Below are 12142 nucleotides of genomic sequence, written 5' to 3' on the forward strand. Positions count from 1 at the left end.
AAACCTAACCTTAACCCATCTAGTAACCTTCTATTACCCAGTACTCTCTTAGGTAAGTACATGTGAGTGCATATACTTTTAAAATAAAGTGCAACCCAAGTGTCTTTTACATTATCCAGTGATGCATAATAACCCTGACACATACATAATAAATACATAATATATACTTACTGTTTTTTATCCAGCGTTTTCAAAATATAGTTATTTTTATAAAAATACTTTCCAAGTTTACCTTCTCACTAATCTGTAAACCTTCTTTTTAAACAAAACTAGACTGAACTGACCATTTACAAACAGGACCAGGAAACAACTGTAAGACTCAGATATGCCATTGCCAAAACACATCACCAATGGGCTCACATTCAACAATCTAAGCCATCTGCACATCTTAGACATGTAAGCAAACCATTTTAAAAGACAAAAACTATACATATACAAGCTATTGCATTAAAAGGAGAGCCAATGTGAACTTTGCTCAAACGGTCACCTTTGCACAGTGGTGGATTCAATGCAGTCCAGTTCTGTCCTTTGCTCCTGGTGCCCTACGGGGCGAATTGAACTCCTGTCCCCCAGTCACCCAAACTCAGTCCTCGTCCTTGTCGCACCACTGAGCAGATGTGAGCGAATGGGCTATGATGGCTGCTTTTCATGCCTGCCGTAGAGTTTAAGCTGCTAACTAGATGCCCTTTATGCACCAGACCACGAGTGTTGATGCAGAAGACAATAGGATCAACAGACCCGCAGCCAGAGGGGCCAGAGGGACAGGACACCATCCACAGGCCCAAACCAAGAGCACACGCTAAAAAATAAATAAAATAAAACTGGGGCATGAGGTCCACAGCAATGGCCAACTTCATCATGATATAAATGCTGTAAGGATGTATCAGATGATGAAAACTGAAAACAGAAAAATCTGTGTTCAAACTTCCTGTTCCGTTTACTTTAAATAATATAAAATGCATAGTAAAAGTGCCAGTAAAAACATTAGCATTGTTACTAAAGATTTAGCTGTCAAATAAATGCTGTTTTTTAGCCTCTATTTCAAAGAATTCAGAACACAAAGATTGATTTACACAGAAAAATGTACACAAAGATATTAAGCAGCAGAACTGCTTTCAACATCGATAATAATAAGAAATATACTTATTAGAATAATTTTTGAAGGATCATGTGACACTGATGACAGAAGTAAGAGCTGCTGAAAGATTCAGCTTTGCAATCACAGGAATACATTTTAAAACTTTAAAAAAAAAATATTGAAATATAAATTATTTTAAATTGTAATAATATTTCACAACCTTACTTTTTTTTTTTTACTGTATTTTTGACCAAATAAATGCAGCCTTGGTGATCAAGGAGAGATTTCTTTAAAAACTGTTTTTGAATGCTGGCAGAAAATAGAGAAAGTGAAAAATGAAATCTGTTTTATGATCCATGTACAGCAATGAGAACTGGGAAACTGTGCCACAAACTTCATGACATGGTTGCTCGTGTTAGGCGGAGCAGCATTTTGCTATTACAGTGTTTGTATTTCACTGTATGAGTGGGGTACACACAGTAAATTATCCACCCACAAATCTTCAACAAAATGTTGCTGCACTCTAAGCCAAAAGACCTTATGACAACAGAGATATTTCACAAACAGACAGCTTTAGGAAATGGTGATAATAAAGCATTTGGGCACACATGCAGGAAAGCTGGGTGTTGGAGGTATAAGGTTTAATGGTTTTGTGATAACGGGGCAACAGTGCAGCGCAATGGTAAATTTATGATATCGGCCAGGAAGCTCAAACACACATACACACATGGATAAACTTCAACAATACCCTGTTAAAAAACTTCCTGCGCAGCTGAATCATTGGCCAGACACATTCTTGTCAGTGTTGGTTCACACCAAGATTTTAAACAGTACGCAAAGCACCCATGTTTAAAAGTCGGGAAATGTGTATAGTCTGAGATATTTTGGCATTTTTGGGTTTATATGTTTTGACTGTTTCTCTTACTGTGGCAGTCCTGATCAAGAGAGCACATGAAACAGTTGGCAAAATCCTATACTTGGGAATGGTTTATTTAAAGTTTGGGATTGTTTAGCACTTATCTAAACTGTTGAATTATTGTTGTCAGGGGAAACAGTTTGTGCTACAAGTTTCAGAGGGAAAACAACATGACTGACAGTCAATGGGCAATGTTTTATGCTACATAGACGGAGAGTTTATTCCAAGATACACAATTCATTTCCCCATACTGCACAGTATCTCTCATAACATTTGACTGGTTGTTGTGTATATAAGGACCAAACATCAAGATAAAGAGAAGAGCACAATTAACTAACTGCTTAAACTGTGTGTGCTAAAGGCTATATTGAAAACAAACATAGTGGACAAACACTTTACATTTGTCATCATTTAATGAAACTATGATGCCAAATGTGTCATTAAAATTTTAACTTTAGTCCTATAACATGTTGCCCCCTCACCATTAATCATAAACCTGCCATTGATATAGTAGGTTGCACATCATATCTGATATAGGGAAACAATAAAAGGTGGAACTAGAATGATGTCAATAGAAATATTAATAATAGTAATGCGTAAAATAGTAAATAACAGTAAAGAAAAAAATCTAAATTTAATAGTTAATGTTGTGTAATGACTTCATGGTATTCCCTGCAATTTAGACCCTAGTAATTGTTCCCTAAAGGGGTTTGTGTGTTGATATAGTGGACACTAGCAGGATAAGCCACACAGGACTGCCAGTGAATAGTGATAGGATGACACAGAAAGACATGATGTCATTCTAGAGCATTGAGCCTATGGAGCATGTGCAGTCAGGCATGAGCCCACATCGTGCCAATGCAGCAGACACTCATGAAGCTATAGCACAGCTATCAGATGCTGCTCACAATACATTTCCTATAATGAATCTGATTTATTTTTAAAAACCCACAGCTTTTATATCTAGAAATTCATTTAGTGAAGTTAGTGTTACATGCTCACTAAAATCACCCTAACATCCGTTCATTAAAAATGTTTGCAGTCTTGGCAATTTCCACTTTGTTGGATGTCTAATACATTCATACATTTTTGACAAGTGAGACTTAAGTGCCAAATGCTTTTTGATGGCACTGTAAACCTGAAGTATTCGAAACCAATGCACTTTGTGTATTTCAGTAATTCACCATCCTGCCTTGAGGAAAATTAAGTATCCTTGAAATTTACTTCATGAATTTTGAAATTTACATTTCTATAACAAGCTTCATGCGTCATTCAGAGATACAACCATTTAAATTCAAGTCAAAGCAATTTCTCACTCTGTCTACATTACAAATTTCCTATAGATGAAAAAATGCAGACTTCAGCAGTTCTTCATTGCTGAAAAGAGGATGAAGATGCTAAGGAGGGTTGATTCAAATAGAATCATCATTAAAAAAGACACTGATGGATCAAAGGACCAAGAAAGTAAAAAAAACATATTAAGTCTTCAAATAAGGAGTCATGTTTGTCCTGCATGTGTCTGGACAGAAAAAGGGTGCCTATAACATTTTATAAATGTTTTCTGTCATCATTCACTCACCCTCAATTTGTTTCAAACCTGTATAAATTTCTTTCTTCTGCTGAACATAAAAGAAGATATTTTGAAGAATGTCAGTAACCAAACAGTTGATGGGTCATTGACTTTCGTATTATTTTTTCCCATACTATGGAAGTCAATGGGGGCCCATTAATGCATTTCTTCAAAATATCTTCTTTTGTGTTTAGCAGAAGAAATTCATACAGGTTTGGAACAGCTTTAGGGAGCGTAAATGATAACAGCAATTTTGGGTAAACTATCCCTTTAAAGTTGGTGTGAAATAATGCGCCTTCATTCAATCTCAACCCTGTTCACACCTCCAGTGTGTCTCTTCATTTCTCCTAATTTTTCCTGAACTGAGCCTCACTTCCTGTGGGAACTATATTTTCGGACCTTTCCAATGATTGTTTAATTAATTTAACAGTATATACAAAAGCATTATCTTCACTTCCCCCATGTACACAAAAACTATTCTCACCGAGCACAGTTTATACACACTGAGTTTTTCAGTCACCCCAAGCGGACATCAGCCCATGCCAACCTAAACTCTTGATTAGAGTGTGCGTTTGAACAATTACGTGTGCCGTGTTTATGGGTGTATGGAGCAGGTAACTGTGCTGAGGTCATTGTGCCGGTCGACCGGTTGTGGTCATAAAGAACACCTCGATGGGTGCGACGGCCGGCGCTGCCCAGCTGCAATTGTGTTTGCGAGAGGAACAAATGTTGATTTTGGACAGAGGTGAAAGACCTGGCCTTCACTGTTGTTCCTCTAGACAGACCAAACACACCCTCACCTCTTCTGACCTGTTGATATCATCAGGTCTGCAGAGTGCTTGACTGACCTGAATGTGAAACATATGACAATAATATAGCTGTCCACTAAAAATAATGCAGTGGTTCTCAAATGGTTTTGCTTATATTGAACATTAAATGATGACCAAACTAAGCACCAAAATTTTCTCAAAATCAAAATTCATTCAGGAACTAAAAAAGCGACTGTCGTTGAATCATTCACTCAACAGTCTCTTTCTACAACAACAAAAAAGTGTTTATATATTTTATTTTTTATTATTTACTAATACAATTTATGTTTCATGCTTGAGAACATAGGAACATAGTGAGCATCCCTGGTTTTCATGGTGCATTGTGAGACTTTTTAAATAGCTAATATTTCAGTGAACTGAAAGCGTTTTGCAACTGAAACAACCCTTAAAATGTCCGACTCCCTGATCGAAGCCCTGACCACTGAACTACAGAAATGGTCGATTCTGCTTTGACTTTTTTGGGAAATATTTTTGCTGGCAAAAATGTACAAAATGATTTTACTGTTGAATAAAAGCAATATGACACTTGCAATCGTGCTGTTGGTATTGTTGGTCACAGCTCGCTGATATTTGAAACAACATTGTGTAATATTGTAACATAAATACAAAACATATCAAAATAATAAAATGAAATTTTGAAACATAAAAAAGCCCTCCATCACTGATTATTTCATTCTGTGTACTAGAGACAAATCTCAGAAACATGTGAGCCTCCATTGGGGAAACAGACTCCACGCATGAGAAGAATGAGAGACAGGGAACCAGAGTGGCAGCAGGCATACGTACCAGAAGATATAAGCTTCCTTTTCCTCAAATTCAATACTTCTAATGAACAAGTGATTTCCTGTGGAAGTTATCGCCACAAAGGGTTCAAAAGGACGGACTGCCAGTAGTGTGGGAGCCGAATATTAAAACCAATGCTTCAAAGTTTTGTTGTTTGAGTCATTCATGTTTCATTAATATCACTAATGTATATTGGCCAGTGCAGATGAGTCAGTTTTTTCAAAAAAGGCAAGAGAAACCGTTCTTTGAAAGTTCTCTTGAGAAAGTTATGACTCACAACACCAAGTATTTACCTCATTGTTTTAGTTCATTTGATTTGGATAACCAATAAGTAACGAGACACACAATGGGCATTCAGACATTTTCCTTATTAGGTTATTGTATTTGGTCTTTGTACTATAACTTTTGCAAAAAATGTCAAGCAATCTAAATTTCATACATAAAGAGAAACGTCCTCTCATATTCAACAGCTATTTGACAGACAGTTGATGTACCACGCGGACATCCATTATAGGAAAAAATACTATGGAAGTCAATGGGGTACATCAATGGTTTGGTTACCAACATTCTTCAAAATATCTTCTTTTGTGTTCAGCAGAAGAAAGAAATTCATACAGGTTTGAAACAAGTAAAGGGTGAGGGAGAGTAAATGATGGCATAATTTTCATTTATAAGTGAAACTATTCCATTAACCATTTTAATAAAATAAAACAATCACTTAAGTCACACTTTTGCACTTCAAGTTTAACCATATAAATGTATTTTCACATGACTTTGGTTTTACCCAAATAACTGAAGAACAATGAAAGTATGTTTTCAACTATTTTCAAATAATGTATGTCATCTAAATATTAAATGTCTGTGATGTGCTTTTGAATTATTTATTGTTAGCAGTTATATGGGTGTGAACCTTGAAAGCGATTGGTTAGTCTGACATCTCTCATATTTTTTCTTAATTCTGTCTGAAATTCAGGAAACTTCAGATTGTTTGAAACTTCAAACTTTCTTCACAAACACAAAAATATATAAATATGAATACATTCATTAATACAAATTATAATATTTAGTATATTCATTTTAATTATATTATAATAATGCTACCTAAAACACAACTCTAAAAATCATTTTAAGATTTAATCCAGCGAATCTTGCAAACTTGGCAAATCAAGTGATTAGCTTTTCCTCAAATCAAAGATTATTACATAACAGATCACCCAGCTATATGTTAGTTATTGAGGTGCACTTCACAATCTGTGTTGACATGCTGTTCAACAGAATAAAGGAAACAGTGGCCACCAAATACAACAAGAGTCATTTGTAAAAGGTTAAGAAGTCTTGTTCACACGTGTAAATGTTCTCTAACCCTGTTATGTACAACCTACTATAAACAAGCAAGCATATAAACTGGCAAACTATATTTGTTAAGCTCAAAGGAGGAAATGATTGATTGTTCTCTTCAACCTGACAGGAAGCAGACCTTGGACTTCCTGTAAGCGTAGCACTGGTCACACTAGGGGGCCAATGCTGAGATGCTGCTGAAACAATGGATGATGCAGAAGATGAGGGAGGGAAAAAAATTGAGAGAAAATGGGAAAGGAACCGAATAAACAGGAGAAAGAAATGCATAAGCCAGACTTTGTGGGAAAAGGCTGTGGACTGTCAGTCACATTAGACACAATCTGGTCTAATATGATTTTTGGTATGAGACCAAAGCAGCAGCAGCAAAACCTATATTTTTTAGTAGGCTATAGCACTGTGCTTTTCAGTGAAAGATCACTGCCAAAGTCCTATGTTGTTATGAGTGCTGCCAGGGTGTTGCTAAGGTTTTCCGTACAATGTTTAGTTCCGTTAACGGTTCTCACAGTGCATTTTTCCGCCAATGCAGACAGAATACCATATTTTAAGAGTTTCCAGTTCTTGAATGAATTTTCCGCAACGTCCCTGTATTTACCGCGCAAAACAGAGTGAGCGACTAGAGTAGTGCCATAGAACGAATTTATGAGCCAGCTCTTTATAGACCTTATGTAGCCCCGCCCCTTTTCAGCGCTGCGTTCGTTGTCTTTTGACTTCCGGTTTTATTTTCACAGCGATCTTGCGTATTTATGAATGAACGGCTCGTTTTAAAATCTTCCCGGGCTACTGACATTTGTTAAGACATCTGGTTTAAACATTACAATCCTCATGATAACTTTCGTTAACTTTTGCTAACTTTATATTAAGTAAATCCACTTCAAAAGCTAATTACTCCTGGACAGCAATGCCATAGGAATATACAGAGCGACTGCAAAAACGGAAGTTCAAAGACAATATTCTAAAGATGGCGGCGCCCTTGTTTCTCTGGCGCATAAGGTCTATAGAGAATCAAAACCATACAGTGCATCTAATGTAGTTTGACTCTCGAACGAATGACTCTTATGAGTCGGTTTATTTTAGTGTTTCAAACACATACAACCTTCAACTGACTGTGAGATTTAAATCAGAATAATTACTGACTGGTTGTTCAATGTGTAAAGATACACATTATGAGTTTTTTCAGTAGCTTATAACATAAATAGCCTACAAATACAGCTTTTGCAAGAATTGTTTTAAATGTTTATCTATTATCATTAAGAACAAATTCCCAATCATAAATATGAGTAATAATAATAATAGTGATGTCTGCCTTAGCATGCAACATTAATAAAGAGAATAAAGGATGGATGGAGGAGGGTTAAAGTAGAGGAGAAGGTAACAAGGAAAACAGGCTCATTGCCATTTGGATGCTGATCTTCAAAATACATTTTCATCCCACCATTAGACCAATGCAGAAAACAATGTTATCAGAGGATGTGACAAACTAACGGCAGGAGAAACGCTCTCCGTCTTTTCTCTCAATTTCCCGCTCTCTCTCTCTCCCTCTCTCTACACGTCTTTTCTCAATCTGTCATTCTTGTACGTCTTTCATCGTACGTCTTCATCGTCTTTGCAACTTGTTTATACCATGCCTCAGTTTCACAGAAATAATACAATACAAAGAAAAAAAATTAATACAATTCACAAATTAATTTCAGTAATTTACCACGCTTTCTATCAGGTAAAACCCTGTATACTTAATTGGCTTGTAAATGAAAGTGTATATTGTTAGAATGAATTAGACTGCATGGGCTGTTAATTTGACATTTACGCATTTGGCAGACGCTTTTATCCAATGTGACTTACAGTGCATTCTGGGTATACATTGCGTCTGTTTGTTTGCTCCCTAGGCATCGAACTCATGACCTTGTCATTGTCAGTAACAGCCTTTAGTTGTTGAGAATCTGATAAAATTAGCTGAACTGATTATGAAATTAGCAGCATAGACACACACTTTATACATGTCTGGGATCGATGTCTCAGGGTGACTCCTTTTCCTGTGTTTGTCTGAGTGGTCGTGTCCAACCACTGAAATCCATGTTTCAGCTCCAGTGCAGAAAAACAGAACATCTACCCGTCCAGCTTCCTCCTTTCTCTTAGAATAACGTCTGTCAGTCTCCTTCTTTCCTGGGCCAGTTTTGAAAGTGTTGATTGCTGTATTTCTGTAGGGGTGGAGTGTGCTTTTAAAAACGCTTTGTACATCTCTGCTTGTTTTGCCTTCTCATATAACAGCATATTCAGAATAGTAAAGGGTGATGAAAACTGTCAAAAAGAAAAACTGAAATGATTGGAAATTGTTCCAAAATTATTTGATGCATATCTTGATTTTGGAAATTTTGTACACCTAATTCCACAGTAGTTGCACAGTTTTCAGTTATTTGAGACAAATAATATAGAATACACATAATTGAACTATAAAAAAAATCTCAATTACTTTAAAGAGGGCTTATTATGCTTTTTTCCCCCAACTTTCGTTAGTGTGTAATGTTGCTGTTTGAGCATGAAAAAGGTCTGCAAAGTTACAAAGTTACAAAGTCCATTTCAAAGGATGCCCCCTGAAATGCCTCCATTGAAGTCTTGAGTTTTCTCCCCACAATATTCTTCATTTAAATAATTCCTTCCCAAGACATACACAAAAAAAAAAAAAAAAAAAAAAAAAGGGATGAGGCCTGGTTGAGCTGTGTTAGTAAGTTGAAACTTACAGTTATGGTAGGGGCGTGACATTTCCAAAACATGCTTGAAGCAATTAACCAATCACAACACACTGGTCCAGCCGGCCAATCAGAGTACATTGAGCTTTTCGGAAGGAGGGGCCTAATAGAGACTGGAACTAAACAGAGTGTTACTGACAGACTGGGAAGAGAGGTGCTGCAATAATGTAAAAAAAAATGAAAAGTAAAATATGTGAAAATTCATGGGTTTTTTTTACATTCAAGCTTTAAACCCTCTAATAGACCGCAAAAACAAAAACAGTATTTTTTAAGAAGGCAAATTAATTCCTTTTTAATAGCAAATATTATGTTTGGATATTACATGTAACTTAAAGGCATAGTTCACCCCAAAAGGAAAACTCTTGTCATCACCTCCATGTCGTTCTAAATCTTTCTTCTTTCTTGTTCCCAAGAATGTAATGAACCAATCAACATTGGAGAAATTCTAGATTTGGAGAATTCTATTGTATGGACAAAAAAAATCATAATATATTTTCTGTATAGAAGAAACATACAGGTTTGGAAAGACATGACGGTGAGTAAATGATGACAGAATTTTATATTTTCACTATCCCTTTACATTAACAAAAACATATGGACAACTCCAAAAGGAAAGAGTTAGAGTTAACTAAATTATTATAAGGGTACATAAGTTATGTCAAGAAATGAAATGGACAGACACATAAAACAGAAGCATTAGATGCATATTGAACATATTTTGTTCTTCCGAAAAAGAATAAATCAGCATATTTGTGAATTATAACAACTTTATACCGGTTAGTACACACCCAAATACTGCTCTCATTACATTTGTTTCAGTCACCCTGTTTGTAGAAAAAATGATTGGTGGGTGCTGGCGAGTGGAACAAAGCACAATCTACGTCATATAGTCGTGTGACCCATTTTAATAATGCTCACAGAAACTCTCCAGACATAAGTACGATATGTTCAGCAGTTATGACAATGAGGATTTGCTTGGTGACGTACTAGCAATAGACTCTAAACAGAGTTTAAAATCTTTATTTAGACTCAAATTTCTGACCTAATAGTTCATACTAAAACAAATCATCATGTATTTCTGACCATGTCAGCATCAATGTTATATACTCAGTGATACTAAAATATTTCCTTTATCATTTCCACTTGATTTGGTACTCAAAACTATTTTATAGGTTTGGGGTAAACATGGCCACCTTCATTTTAAACATAAATGAAACATGTTCATACAAAATTTTGAAGAAAAGAGAGAGCCAAGGATGCCTTCATTGCCCTATGTTTAAATCCCAGAGCCACTTTTCATCTCTTGACTTTTATCTTTTTGACTAAATTAGAAAAAAAATGTATCCCGTTTTTATGCATGTGAAGAGATGGGGAAACAAACTGAATAACTTACAGATTCACTGAGGGCTTTCCTGTGATGTGTTAGATGAGCCCAAATAAGAAATGATAGGTACATTCAATATTAAAACAAATAGCTGATGGGAATTCTCATTCATTTTCAGTTTTAATTTAAACTATGGTTACCTTGGTAGAAGGGGTCAAAGTTTCTTTTAGGGCTCAAAAATTCCATTTCTCTCCATTGGCTCTAAATGAGCGAGTGCACTATGACACAATGTCATTAACAGCCCTTAGTAACCTCTGGTGTCCCTTACACCAAATTAGCATCAGGTCGCTTTGTGCACATACTATATATAAATGTATATATATGTACAGACATACACAAACACACATGGACCCAGCAGCAAGCAGTACTCAAATCTACAGAATTCCCACCACACACACAGACCCTTGAGCAAGGAGGAATGAAACCTAAAATATTGCCATTATATAAAGCTGACATATATCTTCTGGCTCTCAGCCGATGAGCAGAATAAGCAATGAAAGAGATGTGACGAGAGAGAGGGCTTACAGCTTAGGCTTCTGTTTAAATTAGTCTCTGTGAAGTTGGCTGAATTTCTTACAGTTGCTTCCTCACTGGAATACAGTAGCCTAACAAGACTGTATGAAGGACAGAAAGAAGGACACCTGAACAAAGAAGAAAAAAGGGATCATGTGATCAGGTACAATATTTTAATATCCTATAAACATTGTTACAACCATTTTTGCTACACTGATGCATCATATTATTCAGCTGATAAAGAAATACGAGTCTATATGAGTTTTGTCTCAATAATTAGTTTTAGCTTTAGCTAGCTCTGATTTTGCCAACCAAGCCATATTGGAAAAATGTCCCTCTATCTACATTTTTGCAAAACTCCAAAAACATACCAGTTTCCAGCTGAAATGAGCACTAGTAGCCGTAAAACACCAACAACTTTATTATTTTTCACTCAAATTATGATTACGGGGCAGATTATTAATTTAAAAATACTTATTGTTCTTTGCGCAATACTATGCTATGACCTCAAAACACTTTTACCATATGCATGATTTGTAAATTGGCAGTTGATGCACATAACCAGCTCCATATGCATGGATTTTCTGATAAACTTGCAGGGTAGCTCACCTGGTACAGCACTGCATTTGCAATGCAAAGAGCTTGGAGTCCTGTGACCTGTGAAACACAAGCCAAAATAAAAGAGCTCAAAGACTCGTACAAGCAAGCTAAAATAGAGCATTAACCTTTTAGACCCACTCACCGGACATTTAATTTCTGAACTGCCGCAATACGTAAAACTACTAACAAAATAAAATGTTGTCAGAATCTCGTTCAAATGTTTTTGATAGTTTGAATAATTGGTCACACTTTAGTTTAGGTTCTAATTCTCACTATTAACTATGACTTTTGCCTCAATAAACTCCAAATTACTACTTATTAATAGTTCGTAAGGTAGTTGTTAAGGTATTGGGTTGTAGATTATG

Source organism: Abramis brama (genome assembly GCF_963993115.1).
Source record: "Abramis brama genome assembly, chromosome: 8".
In the NCBI taxonomy this organism is placed as follows: domain Eukaryota; kingdom Metazoa; phylum Chordata; class Actinopteri; order Cypriniformes; family Leuciscidae; genus Abramis; species Abramis brama.